Genomic DNA, 6156 nt, shown 5'->3' with positions numbered 1-6156 from the left:
CAGGATAATTTAAGTGAAGAAATTAAACAATGTAGGGATATGTTTTTCAGTGAATACTCTGATGTGCTGGAAGTCAGCTGCAGCAATGATAGTATCACTGATGGAGAGATTTCTTTGTATGAATTTAAGAAGTCTATTAATAATACAGGTCAGGTGTCTCCAGGAAAGAGTGATATTTGAAATTGTAATTGTATATAATTTGCATTTGTAAAATATTAAATATTTGAATTGTGCATCTACTTTCCTCATGGAAAATGGAAATAGTAGTGCCTGAAAACCTGGCAGATCCCCATTTGATCCTTCTTGTTAAGGGCCTATATCGTGAATGTCTCATTTATGTAAACTTATGGAATGTATAGTAATCAAGCGCTTGAGTTATATTTTGGAAAGAGTGGTGATAAAGTTTTTTATTAGAGTGGATTTTGGAAGTGTGAAATGACATTAGATTCAGTTTTAAGTTTGGAAGATGATATTCGGAAAGCACAATTAAATAAAGATGTTGTAATAGCAGTATTTCTTGAGACTGAAAAGGGAAATGATATGGAAGAAAGGACTTTTGATTAAATTAGGAGTAAGGGGGACATTGTATAATTTTTCTGAGTTTTTTTTTGTATGGACTGTCCAAGTAACGGTCGGCATGTTTGTGTCTACGAGATAGAGAATGGAATCCCACAAGGCAGTATTTGTAGCCCTTCATTATTTAATATTATGATTAATGATATTTTCTCTGAGATGGGAAAATGGGATTCCCTGGGTAAATCACAATATACAGATGACTTAGCTTTATGGATTTGAGGTATTAACTGCAATTTACAATTAATAGATCAAACAGTGGGCAGATTGATGAGGACTGTAAGCTTTCAGTCGTTAAAACACATTACGTGGTTTACAAACAGCATTAATAGACTTGCACTTGATTTTAACTTGTAGGATTAATGGCTCGAGGAAGTGTCAGTGGTAAGATTTCTCAGTATGTGGATGGATAATAAGCTGACGGGGAATCACCCATCAGTAAAATGATTGATAAATGTAAAGGAGCTTTAAATCCCCTCAGATATCTATTTGGGTATTCTTGGGTGCAACACGAAAATCTTTGTTAACAAATTATATTTGTTTAATTTGATCTGTTCTTGATTATGTCTGTGTGGCTTGTGGATCACCTTCATCTTCAAATTAAAAGTGTTTGTATGTGATACAATTACAGACTTTTAGATTGTGTTCTGGTGCGGTAATGTTGTCTCCTGCTTTGGCTTTACTGATTGCAATGGGACAATTGGCCTCAAAGTAACAGAGTTTCAAGTTGATGTCAACATACTGGATTAATTTGCGGGTCAAGGAAATGATCATCCTGTTAAAGGTGCGCTGGAGGACAGTGGGGGACATCACTAGAAGAGTGTTTTTTGTTTTGGGTGGCTGGGTTCTTTCCACGCTGGGAATATGGGTGTATTTGATGATACAGTATGTCCCACTGTAGCGTTCTCTGTAACCCCACATTGTTTTTTCCAATGACTTCAGTTGATTTTAGTTTTTACACGATCAGATTCGGTTCTGCCTGAGAGTCTGTTGGTCATCAGTATATTAATGAGTTATTATCATACAGTAACCATTTTTACAGATGAATCAAAAGATAATTTAATTGGGGATGTTGGTGTGGCTGTTTATGTGTGCCTGAATTGCAGGTAATGATAAAGAAATGACTTATAGCCATTTATCAGCATAGAAGGCAGAATTCTTTGCCAACAGTTTAGGCTTACTGTGGATGGAAGAAGTTGGACCTTATAATTTGCTCAGAATTCATTTCGGTTTTGATGAGTCTTAAACAGGTCATTCTGGCAGTAGATTGACTGTTGGAAAATTGTCAAACGGTATTTCATATATAAAGTTTGATTTATATGTCTGCACATTATGGGCCCTGCATATCACACTGTTGAGGGAAATGATGATGTTGACTGTTTAGCACCAAAAGCTGTTAAATGTTAAGCTGTGGATATAGACCTTCCACTTAGCAAATTAGAAGCTAAAAGGTTGGTAGTGTTAAGAATTAGGGGCTTATGGCAAGACGTAGGATAATGGACGTAAAGACAGACACCTTTACAGAATACATAAACCTGTTGGGTTTATAGAAGAAGGGCTTAAAACAAGTGAAGGAATGATATTCACATGACAGAAATATCCACACTATGCTTAATTATGCCTTGTAACTAATTGGAAAACTTCATTCTGTGTCGTGTACATTTTGTCATTATGAAACCGTTGAAACACATACTATTTCAATGTGAAGCGTACAAGGCTGAAGAAAAATCAAATGCAGTCTTCAGTACAATCTTTGCGAGGGTAGATAGTATTCAAATAAAAGCTATTGAATTATGGGACTGACTTTAAATCAATTTACAGTCTGAGCTGGAAAAGGCCCGTAATAATTGTGTTAAACGTAAGGAAATGACATAAAGGGTAGCAAAGGTGAGTGGGCTGTTGGATTACTGAGATGCTCTTTTTATTTATTTATTATTTTTTTAGAAAATTACAAAGAATAAATGTAATGAAAAATTAGTAAGAAAAAGAAAAATAATATTAGTCCTCCTCCCCCTCCCCACCTTAACCCTTATCTAAAGAAAGAAATAAAGAAGAAAAAGATTGCCTCGATATTGGAGGATACCCACATGCTCCATGGAGTTCAAAATAATTTTAATACTTATTCTTACTTTCCCCAATTACATTATAATTTTATCTTCAAAGGACCTATATATTTAATCCCATCTTTTGTAGGTATGGGAGCCAAATTTTGAAAAATATATCATATTCATTTCTTAGATTATATGTAATTTTTTCAAGTGGAATACAACTATATATTCCATTATTCCAATGATCCATAGTTAAATATAACTCAGATTCCAAGTAATTGCGATAACTTTTTTAGCTACTGCCAGTGTAATATTTATAATTTTTTTCTGATACTTATTCAATTTAATTTTCGGTATTGTCCCTTCAATATCTCCTAATAAAAATAATATTGGACTATTTGGGAGTTGAACTCCAGTACTTTGTTCCAATAAAAGTCAGATTTATCGAAAATGGTTGAATTTTAAAACAAGACCAGGTAGAATGTAAAAAAGTACCAATTTCTTGATTACATCGAAAGCATTGGTCAGACATATTTGAATTTAATCTATTTATTTTCTGTGGTGTTATATATAATTGATGTAAAAATTATATTGTGTTAATCTAATTTGCACATTTATTGTATTTATCATACTATCAGAACATAATCTTGACCAACATTTTCCAACAATTTTAACATTCAAATCAGTTTCCCATTTTTGTCTTGATTTATGAATTCCAGATTCAGTCTGTTTTTGAATCAAATTGTACATACAAGATGTAATTTTTTTACTTTTTCCTTTTTGAATTAATATTTCTATTTCACTAAGTTTTGGCATCAACATTGTTTGAACCAGCTTTTCCCGTAAATTGTCCTTTAATTGAAAATAAGAGAAAAGAGTGTTTGATATTTTATATTTATGTTTTCATTCATCAAACGACATCAATATACTTCCTTCAAAACAATTACGTATATATTTAATCCCCTTTTGGAACCAATTATGTAAAAGTTTATTATCCATTGTAAAAGGAATAAGCCTATTTTGAATTAAAGTTTGTTTTTGCTAATAAAGATTTCTTTATCTTATCGTCCATATTTACCTTATTCCATAAATTAATCAACTGTCTTAATATAGGAGATTCTTTTTTTTCCCGTATCAATTTGGATTCCCATTTATATGTAAAATCTTCTGGTATGTTTTCTCCTATCTTATCTAATTTTATTCTAATCCATGCCGGGTTTTTTCATCAAAAAAAGATGCAATAAATCTAAGTTGATTTGCTTTATCATAATTCTTAAAATTTGGACGTTGTAACCCTCCTAAATCAAATTTACATCTCAATTTTTCCAATGATATTCTTGACATCTTTCCTTTCCAAAGAAATTTCCTTACATATTTATTTAATTCTTGAAAAAACTTCTGCGGTAATTGTATTGGTAAAGTTTGGAATAAATATTGCAATCTATGGAATATATTCATTTTTACAGCATTAACTCTACCTATTAATGTTATTGGTAACATCATCCATTTATCAAGATCCTCTTTTATTCTTTTAATAATGGAAAATAATTTTGTTTATATAATTTTTTTACATCATTGTCAACTCTGATACCTAAATATTTTATCCCATTTATTGACCATCGAAATTGAGTTACTAATCGACATTGATTATAATTTCCTTTGGTAAGGGGTAAAATTTCACTTTTATCCCAATTTAATTTATACCCTGATAGTTTCCCGTATTCTTATTTCGTATTTAAAAGATAATCTTTGCAAAGATTGTAATGGGTTTGTTAAATAAATCAAAACATCATCAGCAAATAAATTAATCTTATATTCTTCTTGATTAACTCTAAAACCGCCAATATCTGAATCTGTTCTAATTAATTCAGCTAATGGTTCTTTTGCCAATACAAATAAAGCAGGTGATAACGGGCAGCCTTGTCTAGTTGACCTCGTTAAGCAAAATGGTGTTGAAATCTGAGCATTTGTAACTACTTTAGCTTGAGGATTAGTATTTAAGGTTTTAATCCATTGTATAAAAGATTTTCCGAGCTCATATTTTTCCAATACCTTAAACAAAAAATCCCATTCCAATCTATCAAATGCTTTTTCTGCATCCAAAGCAAATGCCACACTCATTTCCTCTCTTTTTTGTGCCAGATGAATTATACTAAGTAACCAGGTTAGATTATCCATTGATTGTCTGTTTTTAATAAAATCTGTTTGATCCATATGTATTAATTTTGGTAAATATTTAGATATTCTATTAGATAAAATTTTTGCTATTTTTACATTGAAGTACCGACTAGAGATGGGGCAGTGTTGGATCTCCTGTTAGGAAATGCGATAGGTCAGCTGACAGATGTATGTGTTGGGGAGCACTTCGGGTCCAGCGATCACAATAGCATTAGCTTCAATATAATTATGGAGAAGGACAGGACTGGACCTAGAGTTGAGATTTTTGATTGGAGAAAGGCTAACTTTGAGGGGATGCGAAGGGATTTAGAGAGAGTGGATTGGGTCAAGTTGTTTTATGGGAAGGATGTAATAGAGAAATGGAAGTCATTTAAGGGTGAAATTATGAGGGTACAGAATTTTTATGTTCTTGTTAGGGTGAAAGGAAAGGTTAAGGGTTTGAGAGCACCATGGTTTTCAAGGGATATTAGAAATTTGGTTCAGAAAAAGAGGGATGTCTACAATAGATATAGGCAGCATGGAGTAAAGGAATTGCTCGATGAATATAAAGAGTGTAAAAGGAATCTTAAGAAAGAGATTAGAAAAGCTAAAGGAAGATACGAGGTTGGTTTGGCAAATAAGGTGAAAGTAAATCCGAAAGGTTTCTACAGTTATATTAAAAGCAAGAGGATAGTGAGGGATAAAATTGGCCCCTTAGAGAATCAGAGTGGTCAGCTAAGTGTGGAACCGAAGGAGATGGGAGAGATTTTGAATGATTTCTTCCCTTCGGTATTCACTGAGGAGAAGGATATTAAATTGTCTAAGGTGTGGGAAGCAAGTAAGGAAGTTATGGAACCGATGACAATTAAAGAGGTGGAGGTACTGGCGCTTTTAAGAAATTTAAAAGTGGATAAATCTCCGGGACCTGACAGGATATTCCCCAGGACCTTGAGGGAAGTTTGTGTAGAAATAGCAGGAGCTCTGACGGAGATCTTTAATATGTCATTGGAAACGGGGATTGTGCCGGAGGATTGGCGTATTGCTCATGTGGTTCCATTGTTTAAAAGGGGTTCTAGTAGGAAGCCTAGCAATTATAGACCTGTCATTGACATCAGTGGTGGGTAAATTAATGGAAGGTATTCTTAGAGTTAGTATTTATAATTATCTGGATAGACAGGATCTGATTTGAAGTAGCCAGCATGGATTTGTGCGTGGAAGGTCATGTTTGACAAACCTTATTGAATTTTTTGAAGAAGTAACGAGGAATGTTGACGAGGGTAAGGCAGTGGATGTAGTCTACATGGACTTCAGCAAAGCCTTTGACAAAGTTCCACATGGAAGATTAGTTAAGAAGGTTCAGTCGTTAGGTGTTAATGCT

The sequence above is a fragment of the Hypanus sabinus genome, assembly GCF_030144855.1.
Source record: "Hypanus sabinus isolate sHypSab1 chromosome X2 unlocalized genomic scaffold, sHypSab1.hap1 SUPER_X2_unloc_25, whole genome shotgun sequence".
NCBI lineage: Eukaryota > Metazoa > Chordata > Chondrichthyes > Myliobatiformes > Dasyatidae > Hypanus > Hypanus sabinus.
The sequence above is the reverse complement of the archived record's forward strand: the minus strand, read 5'-3'. Positions refer to the sequence as shown.